The sequence below is a fragment of the Euprymna scolopes genome, chromosome 13, assembly GCF_053919585.1.
Source record: "Euprymna scolopes isolate OS-2025 chromosome 13, ASM5391958v1, whole genome shotgun sequence".
Taxonomy (NCBI): domain Eukaryota; kingdom Metazoa; phylum Mollusca; class Cephalopoda; order Sepiida; family Sepiolidae; genus Euprymna; species Euprymna scolopes.
This window is the reverse complement of record NC_136494.1, coordinates 68530463-68540776: the sequence shown is the minus strand read 5'-3', so window position 1 is coordinate 68540776 and position 10314 is coordinate 68530463.

The window sequence follows — 10314 nt, the reverse complement described above, 5'->3', positions numbered from 1 at the left end:
GAAGCACTTATCACAATATTCTGTGGATCTATATAAAAAAAACCTTGTTAAACTTTGTGACATATTTCCATTCTATGGAGGTCAGGTGCGAACGTACACCCCATAATTTTATTCTACCATATTTCTTCAAACTGAAACATAATTATCAAAGTATACTTACGCAGATAGATATGAAAAGTCTTTATTAAAGTTTGTGTCTATTTCCATTCTATGGAGGCCAGGCGCGAACGCAGACCCCACAATTTTATTATGCCATCCCTATTTAAATTAAAACATACTTATCAAAATATTCTTATGTACATCTATATAAAAAACACTTGTAAACAATTTTTTTTAATTTTTAATTTTTTTTATTTCCATACTTTGTGGACCAGGCGCGAACGCAGACGTCATAATTTTAATGAACCACCGTTCTGCCAGATCAAACATACCTATTCCTGTGTCTGGATACATCTTCTATCATTATATGTAATCAGTTTTTAAAATAGTCAACCATATAGGAGCCTATTCGTGACCAGACACACACACATTCAGCTTTATATATATATATATATATATATATATATATATATATATATATATATATATATATATAAAGAAAGAGAGAGATTAATTATTCTTAATAAATTAATAAAGTATTAAATAATTTTTTGTTAGTGTATATCAAAATGAATATAATCTATTAATACGGAAATTAAAATTTTGTGACTTGACTCGGAAATTCAAAATAGCGTAATAAAGAAGAAAAAAAGATAATTGGAACTTTTCATCCAATTTTCGGATTTTTAGTCATGCCAATTTGCATTTTATTTGCTTGTCGTGGATTGATAGATGCGATTTTTGTGAGGAGTTAAGGGCAGAATAGATTCATTGATTAATATAATAATTAAATGAATGATTTTGCGCTACGAAACAAATGCTGTCAAAAATTGTGATTTTCAACGTACTTAAAGGGATACATTGTAATATGGTCAGCATTATGAAACTTGGAATATATACTTTTATAATTTATTTGTTATATATATATATATATATATATATATATATATATTGTCTCGTCTAAACATACGCTAGCCATCTCAATGTTCATGAGCATTCTCACCGCAGTTGCTGGGTGAATCGTCAGTTACATCCAAGCCACGTCTATGGAGCTAAAGGTTATTTTTCAGGCCAGTAATGTGCCTGTAGTGTCTGCCATATATGGTTGAGTGTTTAAACTTGTTTCATTTCTGTCTCTGCCATTTTCGCCCACAGCAAGTATTGCGGGAGGAGCATCCGATCATAAACCTTTCCAACTGTTCAACCCATCAGACAAACTAACACATTACCTTTCATCAGGTTTCTCTTGAGCTACGCAGTATCGATTCTTTCCCTTTCAAAAACTTCAGATCCACCTCTAACTAACCTTCTTTATTCAAACCGGCATCTAATTAGAGTTTCCCAGTTCTCTCAGAAATTTTGAAGGCTTCAAGATCGTCTTCTTGCAGTCTATGAACCACGTGTTTGGACCACAATAAGGACGTTTCCAAATCTTTAGCTCGCGTAAAACATGTTTCGGTAGCCTCACATCCTCCGTCCTGCCCGGTGCAATCGGCTCTTCGTCACCATCGCGTCAATGCTAAAACACTCAGCTTTCTTGAGAATGTCCGTATCTGCTATCAGTGACTGCCATTTTATATTCAAAATTCACTTGTAGCATTTTTGATGAAATATCTCAAGTTACTTTAAGTGCCGACGCTGTGTTGTCCAGTACTCTGATGAGTAAAATAAAACAGAAAGAACGCAGGTCGAGTAAACACTAATTTTAGTTTTCAGAGAACTACGACCACACCACATTCGCTTTTCTACTATTCCATATACCGTGCTGGCCTTCTGAATCCGAAGGCGTATCTCCACGCTCAGAGAGCCATCTTGGAAGACTATGCTACAATATTTAGAGTTCTTGCTTTCACATAGATTTTTGGCTCAATGTATGGAGAATCATGTGCAGGGGTGAACATCACTTTCGTCTTCTTAATGCTGATAGTTAAGCCAAACGCATCACATGCGGCTTAAAAACAATTCATATCTTGCATATCTCGTTCAACATCATCAGCACAAAGTAGTATCCTGACTTAGCCACCAATCGTTTATCACTTAGTGTTAACTCTTTTTAAATGGAATATTTTGCCAGTAGTTATAAAGCAGAGAAAGACACTTTTATCGCAACCTTTAAATGCGTATACAAGAAACATTGCGAAGTTTATGGAGAATACAGTTGGAACCGGAACATACCCCTGTTTCACACCCAGATAATTGCCGGTTAAATGCAACAAGAGCCTTCATGTTTCTGTAGAGTTCTTGAAACATGTTGACAAACGTATGAGGACATCCATTTTCCCGATAATTACCCACAAACGTCTTGTAAGATCCACAAACTGTATAAATGGCCTATTAATTTCTCTCCTCGAGGGTAAAGGAACAAAATCTGATTGTGGTCACCACCGTGGGATTACGCTTCTTTAAGCGGCAGGAAGGTGCTGGCAAGAGTTTTGTTAAATAGGCCTATCATAAACATCTGCCCGTTAATTATTCATGAGGTGCAATGCGATTTCACTGAGGGCAGATGTACTGCGGATATATTTACTGCAAGGCAGTTGCAGGAAAAATGTATTGAACAACAGATGCCACTTTATCAATTATATATATATATATATATATATATATATTCAAACGAATATGTGTTACTAGCTAGCCAGTTGGCGTTGCCCGGCGTTTCCCGGCGTTGCCTGGCGTTACCTGCCGTTGTCCGGTGTTGCCCGGTCGTAAAACGCTTACATGTAGTTTTTTAATTCTTTCAGATTTTGTAGCTATTATTATAAAGCAAATTCTCTACTGATTATTAGACTTTTAGAAAAGTCTGCCAATGACATTGGCTTCCACATTAATGCGAATAAGACAAAGTTTATGTCTTTCAATGTGGAAGGAAAGATCAGGGCTCTGGTTGGAACAACACTGAAAGAAGTCGCTGAGTTTACGTATCCGGGCAGCAATATAGTTTCCATAGAGAGAGATGTTGAAATTCGCGTCTCAAAAGCATGCACCGCATTGGATGAGTTGCGTTCAGTATGGACTTCAAGGCTAACTGACAAACTGAAAAGGCAATTCTTTAGGGCAATGGCAGAGTCTGTCCTTGTTTACGGTGCTACAGTCTGGACACTTACCCAAAGATTGGAAAGAAAACTAGACGGCACGTACACCCGTATGCTACGAACAGTATTTAATATATCTTGACAAAATCATCCCACGAAGCAGCAACTTTATGGCAATCTACCTGCCATGCCTAATACCACCAGGGAGAGACGCCTACGATTTGCCGGTCACTGTATGAGGAGCAAGCATGAATTGGTGAGTGATGTATTGCTATGGACTCCAAACACGGAAGCGCAAGCAAAAGACGAGCTACATCCTCGTACATCCAGAAAACAGCACACGGCGTCAACTGTGGGGCAGCTGATGGAAGAAACAAAATGCTGGACGGGAAGAGTTTCATTGGTCCGGGCAAGGAGCCCGTTCTGATGATGAATTATCTTATCAGAAACCATAAAAAGTAAATAATTAATTAATGAATGTTATTTTTTCAAATGGATATGGAAATTAGCTAACGTTTAGGAAGTCGCTCGCATATCCATGGCTGATTATATTAAAAAGTTAATTGTAATAATTTTTTAATAGAAAAAGTAGTATTTTAATATTAAAGCCAGAACGAGAAAAACTCAAAATGATAGCTATATAGATTATAGCATGACATGCATTCATAAAACTATAACAATACTGAAAATTTCATGAAGATGTAATAATTTACTGAATTTGGTGAATTGTTTTCAACAATGTGTATTTCTTTTTTTTTTCTACACATAAATGATTTCACTTTCATTGCACTCCTTAATTAAATATGTAGAACGTAAAGAATGCCAACGGATTTGCTCTTGTGAAATACACGATTTAGAAGCTTGACTATAAGATTAGACTAATCTCAACTCCTTACATCTTGAAAACATAGATTAGCACTTAATCAGAATTATTTGTTTATCACAAAACAAGATAGTATGCAATCGATGAAGCAATAAATCTTGTATTTGTACGTGCGTGCTTAAACAATGAAACATCCAACTTCGATTGTACTGCTTCGGTCAAACGTGACACTCACACAAGTGCGATGGACACGTTTTTTTTTCTTTTTAACCCGGAATCTTTATATATTAAAAAAAAACAAAAAAAACGACTCATTTCATTTACATCTGTTTTCTGCTCGTACTTGATTGAAAAGGCAAACAAGATAAATCTCATCTATTAAGGAAAACGCACAAACTGTTTTATGTGCAAACACTAATACGGATTTGATTTCTAGTCATCGATGAAGAGGGAAAGGGCCGTCTCCTACTTACATTCTAAGGATGTGGGTAATCTTTCTGGGAGCCCTACAAATACACATTTTGGCACTTAAAATGTATGCAGAATAATTATATAACGCTATAATTATACAGCTATATCGTTGTCTAATTCTTTTGTTACTAGCTTGGGTGTCTGGCGTTGGCCGGGTTTTTGGAGGTATGTGTTGAGCAAAAGAAGAAAAAACAAAGCGGTAGTAGGCAAGCAGTATCTCGAAGGAGGAAAAGAACATGAAAAAAATAAAACAATAAAAAAAGTTACGTCATTGCTGTTACGCCCATTGCCAAACCGAAGTGACGAATGTTTAAATTAAAGCTATTTAATCGAGAAGAGGGGATGCCTTTCGCAAATATCGATAGAAAAAAAGAAAACTGCCCAGTTAAGGGTGAAAGCCAATTTTTCGATATTTGTCGTCCGAAGGGCCGAGCTTCAAAACAGTACCGAATTCGTGAAAATCCATAGCCTCTGTCGAAAGTTTTAGGTATACATACATAAATACATACATACATACATACACGCATACATACATACATACATTTAAAAAGAAAATTGAGACTTATATTATAGATTATTACTTTTGCTAGTTTTGATTTTTCTGTCATCAGAACAAGTTGCCATATAATTAGTTATCACACAAACTTATACACTTATTACTACAGTTATTAGTTTACAAACGGCGAGTCCTTCAAAAAAAAATTTCTAAAATAGTTGTATCCACCGGCGTTGCCTGGGATTCATTTTAGTTTTTAATTGTTTGCGCATTGTATAGAAAAGCATGAAACAACTTTGTAGATATAAGGAAGAAAACCTGTCATATTATTTAATTAAAAATTGAGTTATTCCCCCTTGCTTATTTTGCTTTGTAGAATCATAATTTTAATTGTTTTTTTTTTCATATTGCCATTTTTCATGGACGGATTACAAAATTTTAAAATGATAACGAAATATATTTTATTTATTTATTTGCGGACTATTATCCTCATCTTTTATAGTTGTTGTTTCACGAGCATAAAAAAGATAAACAATTAATTAATGAATGCCAGTTTTTCAAATGAATATGCCCTCGGAATATCTCCGATAAGTATCGATAATCGAAGCTTCACATACCTCCCTGCAGAGTTTTTTTTTCAGTGTAACGTCGTGGAGCAACAAGTATAAAAGATAAGGATAATAGTGCGCAAATAAATAAATAAATATATAAATAAATAAAATATACAAATTACTTATCTCAAAAGAATCCCAATAATTAAAATACTAGTAAAATACCTTATTATATCAGTAATAAAATAGAGAACGGGCTACCTAGAATTAAAGTTTTAAAGTGTCAGTTTAAATGCTATTTAGGTTTCAACTTTTACATATCATGAGATAATTTTGTATGATATACATACTTTATTAATCAATGCTGATAATTAATTGAAATAAGATTCTTCTTGATGTTCCGGTGGTTAAAAACACATTGTACTCTTAAAAAGAATAGTCACTAAGCGGAGAGGACGAATCATATATAGTGAGGGGCCCATGACCAATTAACACCACAAATTGGAAGTACTGTATGCTCATAGATTCATTCATTAACAATTGATTTTTCTTTTATAAAGTTTTTTTTTTGTTTTTAATAAAAAGTGGATGATATAGACACCGTTTAAGTTAGTTTAGGAACAGATAAGAAAACTACTTTGCATCAAATGAGTCAAAACTTATCTATATAAATACAGCTAGTATGTACACGTGTGAGTCTGTTTGAAAATATTTAACCGATAAACTCTTAAACTACTGGTCACATAGCATTAACATTAACGGGAAATAGTAATCATACACAAAGGATAGTTTATAACGAGTAAAATATTTGTTTATTATTAGATATATCGGCAAGTTAAAATGACAAAATGTTCATTTCAACTTGCCGACATGTTTCTATTACTGTCGCGCATGCGCAAATTCATTTATAGCTTGAAGTGGCTTAATTTTGATTAAGTATTCGTCTTTCGGTAGCACAAACGGTAGGGAACGCGGCTGGAGCAGTAAATGTTTTGGTTTCAATTCTAGTTGATAGGACATAAATCATTGTTTTTATTTTTAATTTGGAAATCAGTACTATATATTAGGTACAATAGAATATTAAATAGAGAATTGTCTCTGTAATAATAAGTACGAAATCCGCATGAGCTAGCATATATTTAAGCATATTTTACGACCTAGCAAAGCCGTGTAATTAGAAATTAAAATGAAAATAAATTCATAATGCCATGTAAAGAAGAGCGAATTGTAGGAACGTCATGTACAAGTATACATACCCCCCCTAAAAAAAAAACGCAGTTTACTAAACCGCGATTATAATATGATGCTCAATAATCTAGGGAAGTGTTCTCCCTGTAACAGAAAAGTGGACAGTATGCAGGATTTCGTCTCTTTAACCGAAATGGTCGCGAATACAACTTGTGCATATGATTCATGGTGGACTCGATATCGGAGTGGTGTGAAAAGATGATATTGATTGAATTTCGCGCTCATAAAGTTGCATGTCAGGATTAGTTCTCTTTGTAGAGTTCGCTGTTCAAGTATAATCAGGTTCAGCCGCAGAAACCGCCCCTCATAAGTGCTCGTGGAAAGGCTCTTCACCATACGCGTGATTACACATTTTATGCGTTCGAGGTGAAGAATCTAAGATGTGTTAGCCATGCTAAAAAAGAAAGAAAAATAACAAACATAAGAATGTACAGGCATTTTTTTTTTAAATTTTATTAAGACTCTAGATGACTATAAAGTCGTTTTCCTCAGCTGTATAATGTCAAATATTTGATATCCAGTTTATAAATAGTTGCACCTACGTTGGGAATATTTTATCATCATCGCGTGTCGTAAAAATATGCGCGTTTTATTATATTACTGATACGACGCACACGTTCAGAAAAAGCAGGATAAAATGTAAAAGTCATCAAAAATGAAACAAGTACTAAATTAAAAATTCCACAGTTCATGCGACTGAAGAAGGTCATCGACCTTAACATTGTGAAATAAATAATTAAACTGAAAATAGCAGTTTGAATAATCCAAATAATGCAACGCATTAACTTGTTTAGGAATAATAGGATTTTATAGAATGGTTTGGTTCATTCACGGGCGTTTTGTCTTTGTTTTATTTTTAAATATTATTTTCTGCAAGCATGAAGTATTTAATTAGACTTCAATTAAATTGGTCCAAACAATGAAAAATTATATCTCCTCTTTAAAATGTGAGAACTCGTTTGTAGCAAATATGCCACATTGAAAAACAATCTATATCTATATATAAAAGTAAAAATGTGTGTGTCTGTCTTTCTGTGCGTGTGTACACTTCCCTACCAAATAACTCTGCCAATTTTCGGTCTACAGACTCGAGATTTGAGATAAGGAGTATTGAAATGTGAGAACATCTTTTTAATCGGTTTTCGGCCAGAAATTTGGCTGTTAAGGGGTCAAAGATAAACGATTTGATCTTTGAGAAATCTACCAAACTCCTCCACTAATTTTGGGTCTAAACACTTGAAATTTTAGATGTAGATTCCTTGAACATGGATCAAACGTCTGAATTTGATTTGAGCCCAAAACAATAAAAGTCAAGAGGTCATAATTGGGGCCAAAGTGTTAAAAAATTTGAACTCTGCGATCTCTACCAAATTACTCAGCCAATTTTTGGGCTAGACATTTGAAATTTTACATAAAGTGTATCAGATATAGTGCAAGCTTTTTAATCGTTTTTTTTTCTGCTCAAAATTTGGCTTCCAAGGGTTGAAAGTTCAAAAGATTTGACATTTACAGTCTCTAGCAAACTATTAATTTAGGGTCTAAACACTTAAAATTTGACATAAAAGGCATTCAAACATGCAGCAAGATTTTAAATCAGTTTTTGGGCGAGAATTTGGCTTGCAAGAAATTGAGCCCAAAACAATAAATGTTAAGGGGTCAAAACTGGGGGCAAAGTTAAAATAATTTGTCGTCTCCGGTCTCTAACAACTTTTCTCTATGGTAGTTAAGAAAGCTTATTATATAGAAAGGCATTACCATACATATTCACACTTTTTAATATATACATATGCACATAAAGTTATGAACAGTACATAGGGCCCGATCAAAGCCGGGCAGAACTGCTAGTACTAAAATACAAGAAACAAGAGTTCTGTTTCCAGGAAATTTTAGATAAGAATTAATAATGTGTATCATTCGGATTATTCAGACTTCATATTTTTAAAAACCTTTTGAGATGAGGCTTCATAATTTGTACATTCATTCTTTTTGCAAACTTTTTTTTTGTATCGCCACGTTTCAGCCAACTCAGCCACTGGTCTTTATCTGGTGATTAACCGAGACGTTATAGGAATGCTGAGTCTTGTAGCTGTACGCCTAGTAATTACTGCCTTTCATAATTGTTATATCGCAACGTTTTGGCCTACTAATCCTCCGGTCTGGTTGGAGTACAATTAAAACCGTTATTTTCAGACAGTGATCATCGAAATGGCCAGTGGCGCAATGAATAGAGGCGTTGAGTCTCTGCGATTCCAGATGAGCATTGTCTGAACATAGCGGTTTAATCCTACCCAAGCAGACAAAGGGATTAGTTGGTCAAAACGTTGTAAGACAACAACTATGGAAGGAAGTTATTACTGAGGATAAATGACAAGATGCAGCATCCTATCACATCTTGGCTAATCACTTGAAGAAGGCCAGAGGATGAGTTGGCCAAAACGTCGTCATACAACAACAACAACTATGAAGAACAACTATGAAGAATAGCATAACAGTCCATAAAAAGAATGAATGCACATATTCGGACTACAGTTCTTACTTATTTATATTATTCATAGAACATTTCTGCAAGGACTCATGACGTAACGGATAGAATTCTAAATGGCAGCCTGAAGGTTCAATCCTCAGTGCAGGTGATAATAAGAATGCTGTAATAACTTACTTAAGACAACTCACTAATAAAAAAAAACTGATAAACGAAATAAAATAATAAAATTGCAGCGCCAAATCTTAATACATTTTTTTATTTTCATACAAATTTTATTAGCGATTCATATATACGCCGATCGACTGTTACGTTATAAATGTGTATATATTTTTGGTCCCCGACAGAAGGATGGTGTACCTGTAAATTCACCTTGTCCGTTCGTCCGTTCGTCTGTTCCTCCGGTCCTCTGTCTGCACTTTTCTCAATAGCTACGCCTTGGATTTTTTTGAAATTTTGCACAAACATTAAACATGATATGAGTAAAAAAGTAACGGAACAGAGTTTCCGGAAAACCTCCGGTTGCCTCACTAGGGGTGCCTTTCGCGTTAAAATCTCTAAAATTGTCACTTTTGTGCTTATTAAAAAAAATTGATGACTTGGATTTTTATAAAACTTTCTAAAAAGTTGTAACTAACTGATTCCTTTATAATTTTGTTTTTTTTTTTATACTTCGCGATAAATTTTGGATGTGTCCCTAAATGATAAAATAGTCCCAAAAATGGATTGGTTTTATTAACCAATCCATTTTGGGGTCTATTTTACCATATTTGCCAAAAGTTTTCTGTGTATGTCTATTTAGCAGTTTTGTATGGTGCTGAACACCAATTTAAATATGTTAAGGCCTTGGGATTTTGAGGCTAAATAGTAGGGCAAATGATTAACTAAGTCATTTTTTGCATGGTACAGAACTCAAATTTACATATGTTTAGGCCTAAAACTGCATCGTTTGTTCATTTTCACCAGGATCTGACGTCCCCTCGGGATATTTGGAGCTAAATGGTAGAGGGAATTTTATGCCTTGTTCACTGTGCATTCACGCGGGATCATGCATACTTCACCTGTTGTTTTAAATCTTGTGTGTCCGGTGGCCGATGCGAGCCTAATCACAG